A 23679-nucleotide genomic window follows, 5' to 3' on the forward strand; every position below is an offset into this window, starting at 1 on the left:
TAAGAAAAACCTATACCCTAAAAGTCGCGCCACATGCGCACCCTATTACTTGGAGACAAAGTAACAAAAATAACAACTAATCAAAACAATTTAAACCATCTATGATATTCCTAATAACAATAATAAGCAAAACTCAAAGTACTAGATCATCTAAAGTAGTGGGCCATGATCATGAGATCCAATGGTAGGATCCATATGACAATCGGGTCCACTCCAAGGAACCAAAACACAGTTTTCTAACTAGGAGGCCCTCCATGGATGTCATCATCGATCCAAATCGATGGTGGGGCCCTCCTCCTTGCATACATGCGTGGGGGGGGCATATTGTGCGCGAGATGTCCCCATCACCTAGGATGACCCAATAACACTAAGGTTGATGCACTTTGCAAACACTGTGCAAACGCTTTTCTATCTCCTAAAATGTGTTCACCCTGTGGCAGTGGCTCTAAAGGTGTAAACCAGTGCAAACTCCTCGAGGACTCTTCTGAGTGGCACTAGGAATCCATTGGATAGCCCATGGCTAGTTGTCGAAGTACACAAATCATGTCAACAAGCGTAGTTGGAATATCACCAGCATCAAGTACAATCCATGAGCTTCATAACCACCACCAATATTCATCCTAGCCTACATATCTTGAACAAAACAATGAGATGGAAAGTAAGTGACTCAACAATTTAATTGTTTAGTAAAAGCACTTACTAATAGTAAATTTGAAGGAAAGGATGGACCACGAAGTACGGAAGTTAACGCTAAAGATGAGTTTAGCTGATGAGATACCTTTCCAGAAACTCTAGACTAGGACCCATCAGTTAATTTTATATCATGGGGGAAATGATAGAATGAAAGAAAGTTACCTTCCTGGTCAGTTACATGATCTGTGGCTCCAGAATCAATTACCCAAAATGTGGAAGGACTAGAGATGGTCCTAGGTACATAGTGTATAGATAATACCTGGTTGATCACTTGCTATACTGGCAGAAAGAGAAGCTCATAGACTGGCAACTTCTCAATATAGCTCACTAATGGCACTGGAATGTGGATCGGTGGAGCTGTCTCCCCCTCAATCTCAACACTATTAGCTGCATTCTTGGGCTTTGGGCAAAGATGAGGGTGAAGGTCATTGCAAGAGTCACAAGTATGGCAACATCAGAGACAGTGAGTACATAGGAGCTTGTCCTTGTCATTGTTCCGAAGAACTATACACGGCTGCCCCATTACTGGATTTCCTCCCTGTGACAGCTTGGACCCAGTGATAAAGGCAGATCTCTCTGGAACTGATGTGTTCTGCAAACCAAATGATGCATGACAACTTGCTTCGCTCCTGGAGTGATTATATATGGCCTCTAGAGTAGGTAAAGAATCCATCCAAGAACTTGCACCCATTGACGTTCATAGTTAGGATGAAGGCCAGACAGGAATTGCAACACTCTGCTTTGTTCCAGCCACCTGCAAAGTTTTGCTGGAATAGTAACAGCTGGCATACAGTGATATAATGGCTCTCATTTTTGGCGAAGGGCTGCATAGTACTCTCCAACAAATGAGTCACCCCACTACATATTTGTGATTTCTTGATTCGGCTGGTTTTTATGGTCTAAATCATTACGTTGGGAATACATACTAGCAACTGAATCCCAAATCTCATTTGGCAGTCCTAGAAAGTACAACCCATTACTGATACTCAGCTGCATAGTGAAGCGACCATGTTATCTTGGTCAAATTCTCACTTTCCCAATCTTCATGGAACGGATCATCGGCTTTGGCTCCTTGCTACTGGCTTTGTATCCCAACATCTTCCGATTGCCAAGAAAAATTTGCCAATTACAACAATGCCAAGTAGTTCTTCACATCCAACTTTATCGTTGTAATAACTATCTGGGGTGGTGCTTGATTCCCAGACCTAACATTCATGTCGGACTTTGGATATCCATCTCTCAATACAAGCCCTCACAAATTACCTCAAAGAAATATGATCAAAGAGCCCTCAAAATATGAACAAAGAAACCACCAAATACAAATTCTCACCACATGATGAAGGATGTTGGGAGCGGACGAGTCACCAGGTGATAGACATCACGAGAATGCTCATGAGGGGCTACTGATGTTGACAGGGTTAGATCCGGACATATTTGGGCTAATTTTGGCAGGCAGGAGCAGCTACAGTGGCACAAGGGGCGCCAATGGTTGGTGTGGCAACTTACATATGTAGTGGGCAAGAGGGGCTGCAAATCTGGTCTGGCAGCTATGTCGTACTGCCGGCTGGTGAGAACGTGCTGGCAGGCCTTGCCGATTGGAGTGGTCACGCTGGCGAGGGGACCCTGCCTCCTATGGATCAGTAACTGAGTTCCCTTCAGAGAAAAAGACAAAGGGAAAATAGAAAAGCGGAAGAAGAAAGATCTAGGGAAGAAATACCAAGACCTAGGATTAATCAAACCCTAGCTTTGGGACCATGTTGTGTAGAAAAGAGGGAGAATTCGGAAAAGAGAGATTAGCCTCTCTTTTCTTACTATCTATTCTAACAGTATGCCACCTCATGGATAAGTATAACTTAAATCCTTAAACTGCATGCTGCAATCCCTTCCACTGTCAGTTTACTCTTAACGCAACTGTGTAGGGCTTTGCTTTCTGAGACATATCATGATAACCACAGTCACCATTAAATTATTTTTCCTTATAAGACACACCTATGACCTACCTGCTGTTGGTGCTGTGCTTGAGCGGCATGGACTTCATCTCCCAACAGTCCATATTACAATACTCATAAATGTGTTGGTGTGCTTCATCTTTTCAGATTAAGTTTCTTGATCTTAGTTCTGTGATTTTGAAAGAATTTAAATTTCTTATCTTCTGTTGAAGTAGGAACTGAAACTGGGTTCTCACTGTTTGCAGTTGTTATTCGTCCTTGTAACTGGTGCCCTACAGTTCACCAATGAAAATTTTGCAAATGAAAATGGTTTTCATGGTTTTCTTGCAGGATCTTGCTCAGGTGAAATTGGAAGCCAGTAATACCCAAAAATCTTCTCTGTTCCCCTCTTATGACCCCAGGTCTGCCTAGACAAGTTCCAGTTCTACTGCAGGCAATTCTTTTGTTCTTTTACAAGTTACATGGGGCATAATAACTTATCTTACAGAGAATTGCCTTTGACATTAATGCTACAGAAAGAGTCAGCTTGTTTGCACTGTTAAAGTGGAATTTTGTAGATGATCAAGTTATACATCTGTGGGTTGATCCCTTTTTGTATGGTACATTACTTTGGATCTTTGCTTCATAGTATTGCCAAGCTCATCATATTGCTATCTTACAGGGTCTTGGTAAAGACCATATCAATGCAGAGGCATCTTCGTTTTCCTTTTACGTCTTCGCCAAGCCCAGAGAAGTTGCATAGAACTTGAACTTCTCTGTGGGAACCACCTTAGTGAGCATGTCCGCCAGATTCACGCTCATGTAAATCTTCTCCAGAGTCACGCCTCCTTCCTCAAGCACCTATCAGATAAAATGGTTATGAACATCAATGTGTTTAGAACGTTAGTGATAAACATAGTTTTTTAGCCAAATTGATAGCGCTTTCACTATCACAATTAACCAGCATGGCCTCTTGCTGAAGCCCCAACTGATTTATCATCCCCCTCAAACCAGCACCTTTCTTGAATGCCTCTGTCATTGCCATATACTCAACTTCAGTCGTGGAAATAGCCATCACATATTGAAGCTTCGACATCCAACTTATCGCTCCACCGGCTAGCACAAACGAGTAAACATAAGTCGACCTTCTACTATCCCCAATACCCCCGTAATCAGAATCCACATACTTTACTGTCCCTGATTTCTCAAAAGATAAGACGTAGTCCTACGTACCTCAGATGTATTGAAGTAACCATTTCACTGCCTCCTGGTGTTGCTTTCCGGGGTTGGACACGTATCTGCTAACAACACCTACCGTATGTGAAATATTCGGTCTCGTACAAACCATGACATACATCAAACTATCAACCGCATTTGAATAAGACACACGAGACATCCTGCTTTTCTTCATCTGTTTTAATATATTGTTCTAAAGAAAGCTTGAAGTAAGCCACATGGGTAACGCTGACCAGCTTTGCCTTCTCCATCCCATACTTGATTAATAAATTCTCAAGATGTTCTCCCTAAGATAACTAAAGCCTACTCCTTTTTCTGTCTCTGTGTATATCAATGCCTAGAACCTTCTTTGCAACCCCTAGATCTTTTACCTCGAATGTCCCTGATAACTGAGTCTTCAGTAGATTGATTTCAGACATGCTATGACTAGCGATCAGCATGTCATTGACATACAACACCAGGATAATGAACTCCCCATCACTCAGTGTCTTGTAATAGACGCAGTGATCATATTCTCTCCCAGTAAACTTTTGACTTATCATGAAAGAATCAAACTTTTTGTACCACTGCCTAAGCGACTATTTCAGGCCGTACAATGACCTCTTCAACCTGCAAACTTTGTTCTCTGCCCATTTTATTTCGAAATCTTCTAATTGCTTCATGTAGATCCGCTCTTCTAATTCCCCATGCAGGAAGGCAATCTTCACATCCATTTGTTCCAGCTCCAGATCGTATTAGGCAATTAGTGTCAAACGAATCTGATAGATACTTGTTTAACAACCGGCGCAAATATCTCAATGAAGTTGACACATTTTCTCTGACTGTATCCCTTCGCTACCAACCTTGCCTTGTACCTATCCTGTTTCTTCTTGAAGATCCACTTGCACTCGATCTCTTTTCAGCCAACGGGAAGCTCCACCAGCTCCCACATCTTGTTCTTATACAAAGAGTCCATCTTATCTTCAATCGTTGCTTTCCACTTCTCTATATCAAGCTCATCAAGAACCTCTTGAAGAGTAAATGGATCCCCATCATTTGTAATGGAAGCATATGCGACATTTGAGTCATCCTTGTATCTCGCCGGTAACCTGCAATCCCGCGACAGATTCCTTCTCACAGGCAATGTTCGAAATATTAGTATCCAAGGAATTCAATATCGGTTACGGCCGATACGAAACAGTAACGGCCGATCGTGTTACAAGGTCGTAACGCCGCTCCCGGATTTTGAGTTACCGCCCAGTAACAGTCAAAAAATGCCTAGTTTTTTTTTTCTTTCTTTCTTTTTAAGCTCCGATTTTTCACTTTTTTTGATATTTTTTCTTCCATATTCTCCCTAAATCATTCTATTGCAATTTTCGACCAACCTTAGCTTAAAATTAAGGATCAAAACAAGTTATATTAAGGATTTTCTTGATTCAAAGTTGCATGGGTCATTTTTCAAAAATTCCTCAAAAATAGGTATTTATACTTTTTATTCAATGTATTATTGTTTTAATGGTATAATATGATGTGTTAATCATAATAGAACATATTGATGTCCATTTAACAGATTATTATTGTGATTTTATTTTTTTTTCTATTTACGTACTATTTTCAGCCTTTTTTTAAATTCGAAAAATCAATTTTTATTCAATGTTTTGCTGTTTTAATGGTAGAATATGATGTGTTAATCATAGTAGAACATATTAATGTCCATTTAACAGATTATCGTTGTGATTTTATATTTTTTTTCTATTTACACACTATTTTCGGCCTTTTTTTTTAATTTGAAAATTCAATTTTTATTCAATGTGTTGCGGTTTTAATGGTAAAATATGGTGTTAATCATAGTAGAACATATTAATGTCCATTTAACAGATTATTGTTGTACTTTTATTTTTTTTTTTCTATTAACACACTATTTTCGGCCATTTTTTTTTAATTCAAAAAATCAATTTTTATTCAATGTGTTGTTGTTTTAATGGTAGAATATGATGTGTTAATCATAGTAGAACATATTAATGTCCATTTAACAGATAATTGTTGTGATTTTATATTTTTTATATATTTTTCTACTTACGCACTATTTTCAGCCCTTTTTAAAAAATTCAAAAAATCAATTTTTAGTCAATGTGTTATTATTTTAATGGTAGAATATGATGTGTTAATTATAGTAGAATATATTAATGTCCATTTAACAGATTATTATAGTGATTTTATATTTATTTTTTTTACGCACTATTTTCGGCCCTTTTTTAAAAATTCAAAAAATCAATTTTTATTCAATGCATTGTTGTTTTAATGATAAAATATGATGTGTTAATCATAGTAGAATATATTAATGTCCATTTAACAGATTATTGTTGTGATTTTATATATTTTTTCTATTTTCGCACTATGTTTGGCCCTTTTTTTTAATTCAAAAAATCAATTTTTATTTAATGTTTTGCTGTTTTAATAGTAGAATATGATGTGTTAATCATAGTGGAACATATTAATGTTCATCTAACATATTATTGTTGTGATTTTATATTTTTTTCTATTTTCGCACTATTTTCAGCCCTTTTTTTTTTAAATTCGAAAAATCATTTTTATTCAATGTGTTACTAATTTAATGGTAGAATATGATGTGTTAATCATAGTAGAACATATTAATATCCATTTAACAGATTATCTTTGTAATTTTATATATTTTTATATTTTTTTCTATTTTTGCACTATTTTTGGCCCCTTTTTTAAATTTGAAAAATAATTTCTTATTCAATTTGTTGTCGTTTTAATGGTAGAATATGATGTGTTAATCATATTAAAACATATTAATGTCCATTTAAGAGATTATTGTTGTGATTTTATATTTTATATTTTTTTTCTATGTTTGAATTAGTGACTTTATGTTTATATTTTTTTATATTTTGGACAGGTTTTAGAGCTTCTTAGGGTTTAGAAGTTAGAACATAAAATCATCTTTATTGATTAGATTCAGAAGTTCGAACTTTCTGTTATTAATCTATTTACATTAGGTTTTCGAGATTTAAATTAATTAATTAATTCATTCTCCTATAAAAAGTAAATACTGTATATAAATTTAGAATAGCGAGTAGACTCACAATCTCATATGGCCATAGGTCATGTCTAATCTACCGAAGGAAATGTCTAGGTCTGGCCAACAAGTGAGGATATTGGATGGCAGCATTGTCAGAGGGTTGGTGGTACTAGGCACCAAATGAAGTGCAACTATTGTAATAGACTAGTAACTGGTGGAATTACGCGTCTCAAACAACATTTGATACATCGAAAGGGTCAAGTTGCGGGATGTACTAGAGTACCAAAAGAGATAATGATTTTAATGCAAGCCAGTCTGGATGAGTCGAAGGGTAAACGTGCTGCTGGACAAAAGAAGAAAGATGAGATTTAGATGCGACCCGACAGGAGGTGTTTGGTCCTGCATACAAGGGCATTCGTGATGAAGATATTATTGATTCTAACAAAGATTTAGATTGGGAATTAATTGTAGTTAGGAGAGCTTACGTCTTGCTCGTGAAGAGGAAGAACGTCGCCGCATGTTTGAGGCGAGTGAGTCAATACATGATACGGGGGGGAGGGGTAGTAGGAGTGGGAGTACAGCTGGGAGTGCGACTGCTTTTGCAGGTGAGGGTGGGGGGGAGGGTAGGTTTGGTGGGTTACGACGTATGTTTGGGAGCCGACGAAAGGCATCTTCACATGATGCCCTATACATTTGGATGAAGAAGTAAATGAGCCTACAAAACCCTCTATTGATCCAATCCTGTTTAAGAAAGAATCAACTAAACAAAAGAAGTTGAAACAAATTTGGAGTAGAACTTTCGTTAAGAAGCTAGTTAGGGCAGTAGCAAAGTTATTTATACATGCCAACATATCTCCTAATGTGGCCAATTCTCCCTATTGACAGGTGGTAATTATTGCAGCAGCAAAAGCAGGTGAAGGAATTAAAGCTCCCATGGCTAGGGATATTAGGGGGAAATGGTCAAATGCAGAGCATGCAGATGTGAAAGCATAAGTGGCTATCTTTAAACCTGTATGGCAGGCTAGAGGATGCACGATCATGTGTGATGGTTGGACTGGCCCAACCAGATGCAACATGGTTAACTTCATGGTGTATTGCCACTTGGGAACTGTATACCACAAGTCAATTGATGCCTCAGCCGCAACAAAAAATTCTGATTATATTCTTAGACTAATGGATGAAGTTGTGGATGAGATTGGAGAGGAGAATGTGGTGCAGATTATAACAAATAATGAAGCATTATATAAGCTTGTAGGACATAAGTTGATGAGAAAGAGACCATATATTTTTTTGTCACCATGTGCTGCCCATTGTATTGATCTTATATTGGAAGATATTGGGAAGAAGAAGAATGTTAAGGAAATGGTCGAAAGGGCAAGAGAAGTAACGACGTTTATTTACAACCATAATCAAGTAGTCGCAATAATGAGGAAATTCACAAAAGGATGAGAGTTGCTGATGCCTGCGGCGACTAGATTCGCAATAAACTTTATAGCATTAGAGAGTTTACATCAGCATAGGGGAGAGTTAAGTAAGATGTTCGCTTCTCAAGATTGGCTCAACATAACATGGGCAGAAGACATCAAGGACACCGGTTGAAGTTGTGAACGCCATACGGGACAACAAATATTGGAAGAGTGTCAAGTCGTTTATAAAGGTGATGGAGCCACTAATGAGGGTACTCCGTCTTGTTGAAACCGACGAAGCACCTACCATGAGCTTCCTATAGATGCCATGGATAAGGCAAAGTTAGCAATTCAACGTGATTGTAGAAGCTAGGAGTCTTATTGAAGGATGATCGACAAGACAACTTCATCACGATCTTCATGCAGTAGATTACTACCTAAATCCTGGGTACAAATATGCCTAATCATTTGTTGCGGATAATGAAGTACGTGTCGGGCTAAAGAATGTGATAAAGAAATTAGAACCTGACTTAGATATGTAAATAAAAGCGTTGAATGAATTAGATACATTTGGAAATCGCCTGGGTAGCTTTAGAGATGCTCTTGCACAGTATGCAGTATCTAAGTTGCAACCGGCCGAATGGTGGATGAATTTCGGAGAGAGTACGAAGGCTCTCCAAAAAATCGCAGTAAAAGTTTTAAGCCAGACAACATCTTCTAGCCGTGAAAGGAATTAGAGTTGTTTTGCACTTATTCGTTCAAAGAATAGGAATAGATTGCAGACTAGGATGTTAGATTGACTTGTCTTCATGCACTATAATATGAAGCTAAGAATGCGACGACATCATAGGAACATTACAACCGCCGATGATACAGACTACGATCCAATAAACTTGGACAATATTTATGATGAGGACGACTTGCTTCTACCTTGGTTGGTAACAAGGGAAAAGCAAATTGAAGAGGATAGTGAAGAATTAGAAATTAATGACCCACTAATACGCACAGTGCAGCAAGAGAGTCGTACACCTGTGTTGGACCTAGAAAGAGGGGCAGCTTTTCTGCCAAGTCTGGCTCAAGATCAACAAAAGAGTACGAGCAGTGGTAGCGTGACTGTGTCGAATGATGGTGATGATAACGCCCAAGCCCCTGGTGCTGGAACTTCTGGTGTTGCTCAACACACCATACAGTTGTCTGCAAATCGCGAGGCCGATGAACATCGACAAGGTTGTACACAAGGTCGGACTTATAAGTGTATTGAGTGACGATACAGCCAAGGTGTTGTGTACCGGGTCCGAGAGGTTCGGAACATCAGCACATGTAAGATATTTTGATATTACATTCATTCTAATATATCTATCATTAATAATAGATAGCTAGAAAATTAAATATGTCAGTTTTGTAGTCAAATCCAAGTTGTCTGGTTCATAAATTCATTAGACTGTCCGATACAACTTCTCACCAAAGAGTGGACCGTTACACCACCATAAACATGTTCCAAATTATAAACAAATACATATTTGGAATATTTAGAATATTCCAGATTTAATACATATTTTTTTTTTTTTGTAAAAATAAAATAAAAAATACACCGTTACGGGCTGTTACCCCCCCCTATCGGCCAATACGGGGCGTATCCATATCGGTAACGGTGGGCACCATTATGCCCACTGATACCGATACTGAACACCTTATTGGTATCGCGTTACGTATTGCACCCTTGGGATACAGATACATATCGGTTATCGCACGGGATATATCGTTTATATCGAGGAATTTATCGTACTTTTTGGGAAACATGGGGAAACATTGGGAAAATGGTTGAATTTTTCAATGAAACTTCAGGAATTTTTAAACAAGACCTTAATACACACTTTTAAATCATAACATCTCAAAAAATAAGTGCACATAATAGGTTTCCTTTGTATAGGGTCCTAAGTTATGCGTTGTTTAATTGAACTAATGCAACTATATTCAAATTAAATGCATAACATTTAGAGTATATGTGATGATCATTTCATCAAGCACTCCCAAATATTTCGAAATTAGTCTCAATCGACAATTGGTTAAAGGGAAATTTCGAAAAAAATAATAATATTTTAATTTTATTTTTTTTTTAAATGATATTTATTTTTCAAAAATTGACAAGGACTTTACAAATCAGTAGATCATCCCTCATCCATGCTTGATTTCATGTTTGGAATGCAACATGGCAAGCAATTTCGAAGAAATTGGGAAATTTTCGAATTTCCCCCAATTTTTCCTAAATTGGACTACCTATACTCAAATTTCGAAATTAGAGTGTATGTAATGATCATTTCATTGAATATTCCTAAATACTTTGAAATTAGTCTCAATTGACAACTAGTTGAAGGAAATTTTTGAAAAAAAACATGGAGAACACGAAGAACCAATGGATATCAAAATTAAAGCTCAAACTCCATGATTTCTCATGCAAAACATGAAGAACCAATGGATTTGTAACAATTTGACACTGATTGAACATAATTTCAACAAAAAAAAAGAGATCACAAATTGAAAATGCTCACCGAATTGAACATGTGAGATATATCAGCACTATTTGTGTGTTTCGTATCGCACAGGTGGGATACAAGATATATCATGGGATATATCAACCAATATCATCGACATTTAAAACACTGCTCACAGGTGGCTACTCCACCTGCTCCTGTACCTTTGTTCGCGCATTTGTATCACCCCGAGTATCAACTGTGTGAATGTGTCTACCTGAACGTCCACAACCAACTTTTCTCGTTCCTCTTGCTCATCCTTACGAAACAAGGATCCTTCGTCAAACTTGACATCACGGCTAATGATGATTTTCTGTGTGACCTGATCATACAGCCTGTACCCCTTCATACTACCACTATAGCTAACAAAGATGTACTTTTTGGTTCTTTGGTCTAGCTTATCTCTCTCAACTGACGGTACATGAGAGTAAAGTTCACAACAAAGACGTGCAGTCCCAAGTAGTCTACTTGTTGCCCACTCCATACTTCCTGTGGAATTTTACAATCAATGGCCATAGAAGGGGACCGATTCACCAAGTAAAAAGCCGTATTAATGGCCTCAGTCCACAATTTCTTACCCAACCCAGCATTACTAATCATGCATCGAGCCCTCTTCATGAGAGTCCGATTCATCTGCTCAGCCACACCATTTTTCTCTGGTGTATGACGCATTGAGTTGTGCCTCACGATCCTTCATCCTTACAATATTGATTAAATTCACCTGAAGTAAATTCTTCATTGTTATCTGTCCTTAGTACCTTCACCTTTCACCCTGATTGTTTTTCAATTATAGTCCTCCATTGCTTGAAGTTGATGAAAATATTGAATTTATTTTTCATAAAATAAACCCGTACTTTCCTAGAATAGTTGTCAATGAACGTGACAAACCATGATGACCCTCATACATCAGAATGCACATAATCAAGAACACCCTTATATACTTGTTTACTAGATTTAAAAGACGACCTAGATTTTTTACCATATATACAATGCTCACATATATTAAAAGCTAAACTTTTAAAAACTAGAATTAAACATCGGTCAAAAAGTATACCTTCATGCCCCGCTCACTCATGTGGCTCAGCTGTGCATGCCACATAGGTGCAGACGTGGAATCCGCTACAGCCACCGTAACTCCACTCGATGAAGTGCTCCCGATCAACCTGTAAAGGTTTCCGTTCTTCTATGCCTTCATAACTACGAGTGTCCCCTTCAAAACTTTAAGGACACAATTGAAACTGGTGAATCAGCACCCAAGCACCTCGAGTGCTCTAAGAGATATCAAACTCTTCTGCATATCAGGAATGTGTCTTACCTCGGTCAAACTACTCTCCATGCCATCAAACATCTTGATGCGCACCGATCCAACACCCACCACGTTACAGGCATTGTCATTGCCCATAAATACCAACCTACCATCGCACTCTCTGTAACTGGTGAACCAACTCCGATGAGGAGTCATGTGATATGATGTCCCAGCATCCAAAATCCACTCGTCCTTATGATCATCGTATAAGTGTATGACCATGGACACTAACAACACATCACTTCCACTAGTTCCTACATCGAACGACTTTGCGGTATTGGCCTCCCTGGAAGAAGCCTCTGAGTTCTCTTTTCTTACCATAGGATTTTTACAATCCTTCTTTATGTGCCCAGACGTCCCACAGTTCCAACACTTTAACTTTCCTTTGCCCTTGCCCCTAGATTTAGATCTCGATCGAGAAGACCCATTGTCTCGATCAGAATTTTGCCCCCTCCTAACTAGTGCCTCAGTAGAGGCGCCCACATCACCACCATTTTTCTTTCTCATCGTCTTTCCATGAAGGGCTGAGATAACAGTATCGACGCTTATGGATGATCTACCAGTACACAATGAGTCCTTGAATGACTCATATGAAGCCAGGAGAGAATTCAACAGGATGCATGCTTGATCCTCATCTTTCACCGTTTCCTCCACATCCAGCAATTTGCAAATTATCTTGTTAAAGTTACTAACGTGGGCCTTAACATCACCTCCCTCTGCCATTTTCAAATTGAACAATTAAAGCTTCAAGTACAGGCGATTTTCAAGAGATTTCTTCGCATAGATGTCCTCTAACTTCGCCCATGTACTTGTTACGGTCATCTCTCTCATGGCATTATAGAGGACCTCATTCGTTCGGTACATTTGGATAGAGGTTTTCGCTTTCTTATCCATCCTATTCCATTCATTATTTGTCAATTGTCATAGATTTCGGTCACTCTAAATGAGTGCATCATCCAATCCTTATTGAACTAGGAGACCGGTCATCTTGACCTTCCATAATTCAAAATTATTTTTCTCGGAGTATTTCTCAACATCAAACTTAGGATTTTAAGCCATTGATACTATGCTTTTAAATTCAGTCTGTGCCCCAACATTTTCTCTGATACCACTTGTTGGGGGACCACGGAAGCACACAGAGATGAATCAAGCAAAGTACACCAATTGCAACAACCAAGTCTAATCACAAATACTCTGAATTTAACATGGAAAAACCCTTTCGAGAAAAAAACCACGGTACAAAGCGACAATAATGCACTATGAAAGCATAAATTACAAGAGATGGAGAGAATACCCAATTCGAACAAGCCTTGAATCTCCCCTTACAAGCCCTTGAAACTCTAGGAACGAATTAGAAAGCCTTAGAATACTCCCTAAATCTAATTACACCCATATATTTAGTCTATAGGAGAATCACAATCAAAATAGGAAATAAATCCTGCATATATGCAACTCTGCGTAACCCTACGCAATAGTTCGATGGCACCTTTGATGGAACTTCGATGACATCGAACAACCTTCGATGTCATCAAACAGTATTCGATGGCATCGAACTAAACATCAAAACGTTCCAACGACTAAACATAAAAAATCCAGATTTTTACGATGGCATCGAGCAGGACTTCGATGTCATCGAATAGCCTTCGATGGCATCGAACCTCTTTTGATGGCATCGAGCAAGACACTCAAAGTGTCCAGCAACCAACATGGGAAATTCCTGATTTTTGTGGTGGCATCGAACCTGTCATCGGCAGACATGTTGATTTATAGATTTAAAACATCAATCAATAATATATATATATATATATATATATAAAAGAAAACCTATATCCCATAATAGTACAAAGTTGTTATGGCTGTTTTTCCCATAAAACCTATATTTGTCTCATAACAGACCGTTACGAAGCCACTATAGGTCATTTTTCCATTACGGCACCATGGTCCCAAGCTAGAGAGAGAGAGGTTAATCCGCCCCCCTTTTGATGGTTCAAATCAATCGAAATAGGGTCATGATTGAGGATATTCAACATCTCTTGCTTTTAAAGTATGAATCCCCCCTTTTCCCTCTCACATCTCACACCTATGGTTCTTTGCTTCCAATTGCAAAATTTTATTTCTTCTTCTATATAACCTTCACCCGATTTTCCAGTGTATTCTCTCATCTTGCTGATTACTCATAACCTGACACAAAAGACACCAAGGAATTACTCATCTTTTAATTTCTTGCATTGATTTTCTCTTTGGTCATGATCGATGTTGGGCACTCCATCTCCACGGTTATTATTGTAGTCGAGCTACTTTAGTTTCCTTTTTCTTTTCTTTCTTTCTTTCTCTTTTTGGTTTATTTGCTTATGGTCTCCATGGTTGCAGGTAATGTTGAGCACTCTATCTCCACAGTTGTAATACCATCGAGCAATAATTCTCTAGAGCATAGTAATCCCAAAAAAAGTAATCTAAATCCTGTAAGTAAAGATTGCACATTGTGCAAATGGAGAAGGGTATCTAACCTCTTCATTCTCTATCAATGAAGCCCTTACTCGGAATCTCCAAACACAGACCAACCGCAGGAGTCATTCAAGTTGGGAGTCTTTGATTCCCCAACTCATAATGACTCTATGGTGTCTAGCCAGCCATAGATTCTGAGCTTTATCGGCTATTGGGGACTCCAAATCAACAATAATCATTTAAAAAGTCGACCACAACCCACATCGTGAGAAAAATAGAGTGAAAGACTCTCAATTGGTGCCCGCTTGCATGCATATAGACAGATTTGGCAACTCCATTGGTGAGTATATTCCTAGTGTGAACGCTTCCATACAAGTGGGAGGCTCACTACCGGCTTTTTCTTTTTGTTGTGCCAATGGGGCGAGGTGTTGACTCAAATGTAATAATGCTTGCAATTAGGAGTCACCACTGTAAGTACCTTGGTTTGTCAATAACATGTTTTTGTGTCTTGAGTTGGTTAAGCCCCATTGGAAGACAAACACAACTGAAGACTTGAAAACTTACAGCATCAAGGCATGAAGACAGGTAAATTGAGGTGCTTTAGTAAAACTAGCCCTAGACCCATTTAGTTCCAAAACAACCTACCTCTGGATGATCCATCACTTTTATAGGAAAACATCTCTTTAGATCATGAAAGCCTTAGAACCAAAATCGCATAAGTTCATCAAGCTGGCAGAGGTATTCGGACCGAAAATGATCGAAACTGTCCAGTAAGCAATTGAAAAAATAGAGCATTTTTTGTCCAACCTGGTTGAACCTTCAGCTCGACTCGGTCTGATCAAATTATCCATTCGGTCCGACTGAAAATGCCGATTTTTGTCTAGCAACCTACTGGACTTACCCTGGCTATTTTCGGTCAAACCGAACATTCTTAGGTCCGACCAACAACTAGCTATTACAGATCCATTGGAGCATTTTTCTATATAAATGAGCATTCGGATTTTTGCTAGGTAGATGGTTTTTTTTATGGTTTTAGAAGCCCTATGCGTATAACCTTTTTATTTCTCATTTAGGCTCTAATCCAAGGTGATCATGTCATCTTCCTTGTTATTCATCATTCGGCATGAGCTTTCCAAGCTCACCTTGAAGATGAACATGCTCCCTTGCATTCTATAGAAGCTAGACTTTCATCCCATAGGTAAATCCTTAGTCTAACAGCCTTAGAATGCACATCAAAGTGAATCCCTAATTGGAACCAACTATCCCGTTATTATAAGAGATTCCACCACCATCCCACTCTCCCATCGCCTTGTCATCCTCATAGAAAGATCATTGCAAAGTAGCTAATTGTTGTAGCTGAAGAAGAACGACTTCAAGATCGTGAGAGCTAAAGAGAAGTTGCATCAAGGTTGATCAAGCATCTCAAGACAAGCGCTAGTAAGGGGGTCATCCAAACCAATAAGAGTTTATTTAAGAGTCTATTGTATATTCAATTCTTGTGTAGATTTGAGTATAGAGTTTGCAACCCAAACTCGATTAAGTCTCTGTGTGAGCCACCGACAGGTTTGTACGTGTAGTCTCTATGTGAGCCACTAACAGGTGTAAACGTGTTAGTCTCTGCGTTAGCCACCGGGCGGTGTGTACGTGGATCCTTGTCTAGGATCGTAAAGGTTACTGGTGAACCTATAGAAAACTTTGTGAGAGTATCTGTGTGAGCCACCGATGGGTATATATGTGGATCCTCAAGTATGATTGTAAAGGTTAATGGTGAACCTATAGAAAACTATATGAGATGGTGAAATCCAGAAAACTTGAGTTTGAGTTCGTCATCTGGGAGTATAGTAGAGATTTAGCTAAACCACTATATATCATTGTGTTTGCAATTGTTGATGTGTATGCAATTCTATTTATGCTTGTGATTTGAGTTGTTTATTGCACATGGATGCATGAATAGATTGTATGCTAGGTGTTTAGTTTAGTGTACACACACTTGATATTTCTATATCACATCATAGTCCACTTTGCACATATAGTTGTATATTTTATAGTTTATGATCTTGGACCTACTTCTCCTTGTGACATAAATTGCATTAATTGATAAATAATTTTAAACGGTATTATTCACCTCCCACAGGACTTGGCCATAATTCTAAGCTTCCGCATTGTGGTATCATATTAGATAACCAGGCAACCAATAAAACTTAGAATCTTCAGCCGACTAGAAACTGTAGAATCGCTTACTCAAGTGACTTTTGTGGTTGATTTATGGCCGAAGGTTCTAAGGGCTTCAGTGACGGAAAACTAAGGGGTTAGGCACCATTTTCCGTCCACACTATGTAAGGTTTCTACATTACAGGATTTTGGGGGGTCAACTAAGTTATTAAAGGTCTACATCCAAGGTCAATCTGTAGAAATGCTTTACTCAACGTCAAGATAACCAAGCAGGGTAAGAAAATGGGAAGAGAAAGCGGGAAGTGGTGGAAGTGTAGGGTGCAATATGTGGAATGTAATACAAGCTAAATTGAGATGTGAGAAGGAAAATGAGGGAACACTCTTTTAGGTAAAGAGATGATCAGATATCCCAAATCCTAACCCTACCCTAGACTTCAATGGACTTCTCTTTTTGAGACTTTTTCTCTTTTCTCTCCTAGATTGGGCAACTTTCTGGCCTTTTTCCCAAAGTGTCCTGACCCTTCAAAATGGCCTCAGGACCCTCCAACCTCTTTCTAACCTCCTTGGTCTCCCCACCTCCCCAAACGAATAGAGTGACCCGAATTTGTAGATTGCACTGGCAGGGAATTGGATTCCACCGGTGACAGTTTTAAGTTTTCCAAGGTGTTTGCAGGTGATAAGTGCAATATTTTATGATAAGTGCGCTTTTTAACTTTGATGAGAATTAGATTCCCGTCGGTGCTTTCTTGCACATTTTTCACGGCATTCTATTCACTGACCAATACAGACATCGATCAGGGGATTCAGGTGGGCTAGGATTATTGGTGGGAATTGGATTCCCTTCAGTGTCTTTCTGTTGATGTGAGTTGTTGGTTGGTTCTAGGAGGTTCCAATGATTCTGTCTGACCTGGTTGGATTTGTGGTACTTTTTCGAGTTGATCAGAGGTTGATTCTAAAATTCGATTGAAACTCCATAAAGTAGTCTCTCTCATTCTGGGTGAGGTGTCTACAGCTAGCCACTAGCCAAGCTTGACTTGTAACACATGATGTTTAAATTTTCAAAGATTTTTAATTCAAGTCTATTTACTTTTCAACAATTTACATTCCAGTACTTTTTGTATCTCTATCTTACATTAATTTTTCTTCTTCTTTTTTTAAATCAGGAGCCCTTACACCACTAGCATTCATAACACGAACAGTGATCTTGTCATTTGGAAGGCTTCCCGAAAGGTAACACCTAATCACGTACCTGGAGACTACTCCATCCAGCCCAAGATATGCATCACTTAGGGAACCTATATGAAGTTAGGAAACTTTACTTTTATTCATACATTCAAATGCTCTTGATATTTTGTAAGACACAAAAAATAAGGCAAAAATAAGGAGGAAAAAAAAAAAAACAAAAAAAACAAGAGCATACATCACCATCATTGGGCTTATAAGCAACTTTCATGTCTGATGCCCTCAAATGTCAGCAGTGACCGCTCCCCTCAGTCCAGTTCTCACTCAATCCCATGCGCACATAGCACCCGAAGAGCACATGCCCGTACCCTTGCTAGCCTCATAGTCATCCCATGCATACAATCGATAAAACTTCGGCAAACCCTTCCATAGCTGACGTGGCCCATAACATCAAAAGGTTACAAGACCTAATGAAATGATTTCTCCAAGGCAGGGCCGCCTCACTTATCCAAAATGCGCCGACACAATCACCATACGTCCCATTCAGTCGACTATCACAATCTCCCCAGTTATCAGCCTTCCTCCTGCTTCTACTCCAGGCTTCAATTTTCCTCCAACTCAGTTTCAGACTCAACCTCCCCCTAACAGAAGTCAATTCTATAAATAACCTCCCTTAATGGGAGCCTGTTTCAGTCTCACCTCCCCCTAATGAAAGCCACGTCAAGTCTCAGCCTCCCCCTAATAAGAGTTACTTCCAATCTTAACCTCCTAATTAGAGTCACTTTCTGTTTCAACTCCCCCTAGCAGGAGCCACTTCCATATTTAGTCTCCCACAACCAAGAGCCAAGTCCAGCAATCTCCCCCTAACAAGAGTCATATCCAGCCTCCTCCAGGGGGCATAAGGGTGAGATCGACCACTATGAAGAAAAAGCAATCCATATAGTGTTGCAGGGGACAAAACACCCCCATTCAAGTTCCTCAAAAATTGAGCAATTTTGAGAGCACTTCGAGCAATAACTTCATACAGTGATAAATAAGTTGTGAAGGCAAGAGGGTATGAATTTTCTATCCACCAAATTTAGGGACCTCCCACATACTGTTGCAAGGGGAAAAACACCTCCAGACTGATTCATTAGAAATTGAGCAACTCCGAGAGCACTTCTAACAACAACTTTGTACGGTGGAAAATAACCTACAAAGCCAGCAGGGTATGGATCTTCCATCAACCAAGTTTAGGGACCTCTGTCCCTTCCCTGATGCTTAGGTACACGATAACTTCGAGGTACCCAAGTTCAAGAGGTACGACAGTGCGGGTGCCTCACAACGAACCTCAAAGTGTTATGCGGTGAGCTTGATGTTGTGGTAGGCAATGACGTTGTGTTGATTCACCTCTTTCCCCTAAGGGCGACACGCTTGATTGATACACGTCGCTCAATTACCACTAAATCAAGACTTGGGAACAGCTTTCCCAAGCCATCAATGCATGTATAACATGTATGGATATAAACATGCATCAAGATAGTGGACCAAGATCCATACAAACATGTGTGGATACAAACATCATCCATGATCCATCCATACATGTATAACACGGTCATCTATCCATCCATCAATGCATACATCCACACATACATCCATCCATACATGCATACATATTATGAAATAAAATAATTATTTTTTAAAAGTGAACTTATTTTTTTTTCATAATTTTTAAAACTCAAAATATAATATTTTTTTTCATAATTTTTAAAACTCAAAAAATAATATTTTATTAAAAATGCAACAAATTACTCAGTCAACATCCATTCATAAAAAGAAGATATTAATAAATTTTTCATGAAACAATGTCATTATTTTTTTAAATAAAACAGATTTTTTTATTTTTTTTTTCGCAATTTCAAATTTTAAAACAAAAAAAAAAAACTAAACCTAAAGAGGAGTGGTCGAAATCCACTCCTCACCCAGATCCTTTAAAAAAAATTAAAATTTAAAATAAAATAAAAAAAAAAAACAATTTTTTTTTCACATATTTGTGCACAGTTTCCACATTTCTCCCTTTTTTCCCAAGTTGACAGATTTGATTCATGAAAGTGGAAAAGGAGTGATTGAAATCTATTTTTAAAATTTTTTACTTACGTACATTTTCACCATTTCCCAAAATTCTTCCCAAATTGAGGGATTTGATTAACGAAAATGGAAGAGGACTAGTCGAAATCCACTCTCGAACAAAATCCCAATAATAACTTTTTTATTTTTTATTTATTTTTTTTTTTTCAATTTTTTTCCTTCATTTGTTGATTCCAACAAGCTGAGGTTTCAGTCCCTGATTTCTCCTCCAAATGGGAGGTTTTATCCACTAAGAAGGAAAATGAGGTGCTAAAAGCCACCCCTACTAAAATTTGGAAAAATTTTCCAAAAAAGTTAATTTTCTTTTTTTTTCCTCAAATTTCTGCGATTTATGTATGTACACTGCCATGGGAAGGGTTTTGACTTGTGTCAACAATAATATCGCTGACACAAGCAACTCTTGGTATTTATCCAAAGGAAATTTTGGTAATGTTTTAAATGTATCACTCATGTATTAATGCATAATGATATAAAGGTAATATTTCGTCGATACCTAAAATTTCTAATAGGTTTTGTGTTATTGGTGCCAGTAACATAAAAATATTAAAATTTCCAGGAATTGGTGTGGTGATACCGATAATAATGGAGATGTTATTGATAATATGGTTAATACTTAAATCATTGGCACAGAGGCATTATTTTAAGGAGACTAGTATCAAGAATGGTATTGCGCTACTTATAACAGACAAAGGAGATCAGACTCATATATAAAAGATCTGATCATTTGGGTGTAATTGGATACCCGAACGTAATTTTTGCTTCAAAGTTTTTGGTTATGGGTTATAAAGCAAATCTTGAAACCATTGAAAATGTTTGTGACAATTGAATTGTATTTTACTTCTCCAATAACTACAAGAATTCATCTAGGTCAAAGCACATTGAAATAAAAGTATCATATTGTGAAGGAGAGTACAGAATCGTCAAGTATCTATGAAACTCATCCGCGTAAAGTAAATGATACAAGACCAATTCACGAAAGGCCCTTCTATAACACTATATAAAGAACATGTCTTCTATGGGAGTTGTCGGTCTAGATAAGCATTTGTTTAGTGAGAGTCTTAGTTCGATCTGATTTATATATGTATATATAGATATTTGTAATGCCCCAAATTTTGGCTACCCAGAGTACAAAGCCTGTGTGGCGGAAATTCCGAGAGTTACTATGTGGGAGTGCATGTAGAGGAGTTCCCACATGTCTACATGGTTAGATTCTCTCCAAACAAATTAACAATCAGAGTCGCATGCATTAGCAAAGTAGGTATCGAGAGATAAGTAAAGATAACTACGACGTATCATAGCGTAAATAGGACAATATCCAAAATATTGAGTCCAAAATATATAATAACCCCATCAGGGTATGTACAAACCCAAGGTGTTTCTACAAAACCAGACCTAGTTAAACGCATCAAAATGCTAACAAGCTTCTGGTTGAGCTCGTAGAGCTCAGCCAGACTCTTCACGAGTTATGCATCTCCCAGCTCCTCACCGGGCTCCACAGGGGCACTCTTGACAGTGCTCGCATCTTGGACTACAGTTGAATCATTTGCATTTGTCAAATGAAATGCATCGGCCGCCAACATGGTAAAGATACACCCCCAAGATTAATCCCACATCATGTTAGCAAGCACAGGTTAGCGATAGTACACTGAGCATATTATACCTAGGCATGTGATGTCTACATATTCAAATTTTAAACATGTTATGCCTAGCATACAAGTACTGAGCATGTTATACATAGTGTATGACACTAAGCTTGTTATACCTAGCCTATAACACTAAGCATGTTATCCATATATATGATAAGCTTGTTATTCCTAGCCTATATGACACTAAGCTTGTTATATGCCACTACGCATGTTATATTAAGCATGTTATCATAGTCATACAAATTTTAAATATGCTACACATAAAATTATCTTGTTTAGATGCATGAATGCATAAAATGCAATTAGTCTAGGAATGCACATCCAGCTAAAAAGGACACTCATGGTGAACTAACCAATCAGTAAAATACTCTCAGGTACACCCTACTGACTAGCCATCCGGTAAAATCTATGCAGAACACTCATAGTAAACTGATCACCTGGTAAAATACTCTCCAGTACACCCATAGTGATTAGCCACTTGGTAAAATTCATGAGAAAGTACCATAGCGGACGACAGCACATGCCAATAACCCTAAGTCACATGGTAAAATACTTAAGGTACACCCATAAGGACTCGGGAAATCTCATGTCTTACCTCGCCCACCCTGTGAAGTCTACATGCCATGAATGCGTGATTAGCCTAACCATTATTAGTCCAGTTTACATACACTCATTATACAAGCAAGTCGATTCATAAACAGTACGATCTACAACAAGCATAATTGTCAACCATTCCCTCGACTGGCGGTCCATCTCCAACTGTACTAGCAAAGGGCCGAGTCAGAATAATAACGTGGTAATTTTCAAGAAATGCCACCATGGCCCATGCTTCTATTTAAAATCCACCATAAGTTCTAGAAATTCCCAAGGGGTTGAGACCATGAGTCCAGGAATGATTTCAATAGTTCCCAGCTTTGTAATTTTAAATACAATAATCGACATAGCATGTCACAACCATGAGTTAGAAAGGGAGATTGATCATAATTACACAATTGTAATGAAATTAAGACTAATCGGAGCTTAGATCAACAACACAAAACAGATACAAAAGCAATTGTTAAGCTAGAATGTCAAGAGAAAACTCGAGGGTAGATCTTCACCCTTTTGGATTAGGGTTTTGAGGAATCTGGTGTTCCGATGGGTTTAATTTGGGGAAAACCCTATTCCTATAATCAATTCCACATTAATTAGGTTAAGGTACGTTAATTTCTAATTCTAACCTCAATTAATTGGGAAAATCAGGGAATTGGCTCACCTAACCACTTAGATCACTTGAATCGATGATCCATCGCTGCCCGACGAGGTTAGAGCGCACCGGGCACCCGCTAGGGTCTCGAAACCTAGCATGCACGGGCGAACGAGGGGTTAGGACTGTGAAATGTGGAGAATCAAAGGAAATTCTTCCCCCATACCACACCAAAGAGACACATGCAAGGCTAGAGAGGGTCTCACCTAACGAATTCGGACAGTGGACGACTCACACACGCGAGGATGGTGACGAGGGAGGCGTCAGGCGGCTTTGATCAATGGGTTGAGGGGCAAATCGACAAGGGTTTGCCCCCAATCTAGCACTCTCTCTCAAATCCTCTCTCTCCCTCTCTTTAGAGGCTGAAAAATGGTATAATGTGGAGGGAAATTGAATGGGTTGACTTTTATAGTCTCAGGGATCGAGTTAAGTAGTCTGCGGGTGAAGCATTTCACAATTAAACGCATTCTATCGGTCGGACCAATGATGATTTTAGTTGGACCAACAGGAACCGATAATCTAGCTAGTCGGACCAACCGAACATGCATTTCCAGTTTCCTGGTTCTCTTAGGTCGGTCGAACCGTCAAATCATGAAATTGACTTGTAAAAGGCTCTCTCTCTCTCTCTCTCTCTCTCTCTCTCTCTCTCTCTCTCTCTCTCTCTCTCTCTCTCTCTCTCTCTCTCTCCCTAAGGGCGTGTTTGGACGGGCACAATCCATGGGATTGGATTGTGTTAGGG

The 23679-nt window shown here is 38.6% G+C and overlaps 1 protein-coding gene and 1 long non-coding RNA gene across 3 annotated transcripts in view; one reads left to right on the forward strand and one right to left on the reverse strand.

Moving 5' to 3' along the window:
* Positions 1-23679, forward strand: part of LOC131237183 (pentatricopeptide repeat-containing protein At1g20230) — a 43826-nt gene that overhangs the window by 17618 nt on the left and 2529 nt on the right. Inside the window, exon 3 of one of the 2 annotated variants that reach the window (XM_058234854.1) lies at positions 17903-18110. The exons of the other annotated variant lie outside the window; for it this stretch is intronic. The gene's annotated coding sequence lies outside the window, so the exon portion shown is untranslated. Of the gene's footprint in view, positions 1-17902; positions 18111-23679 lie in introns of those variants that run through there. 2 annotated transcript variants of the gene reach the window in all.
* Positions 21224-23282, reverse strand: LOC131237184 (uncharacterized). The gene is made up of 4 exons (XR_009167099.1): positions 23147-23282; positions 22950-23034; positions 22795-22860; positions 21224-21576 (listed from the first exon to the last, which is right to left on the reverse strand). It is a non-coding gene; the product is annotated as an uncharacterized LOC131237184 (long non-coding RNA).

The sequence above is a fragment of the Magnolia sinica genome, chromosome 2 (assembly GCF_029962835.1).
Source record: "Magnolia sinica isolate HGM2019 chromosome 2, MsV1, whole genome shotgun sequence".
In the NCBI taxonomy this organism is placed as follows: domain Eukaryota; kingdom Viridiplantae; phylum Streptophyta; class Magnoliopsida; order Magnoliales; family Magnoliaceae; genus Magnolia; species Magnolia sinica.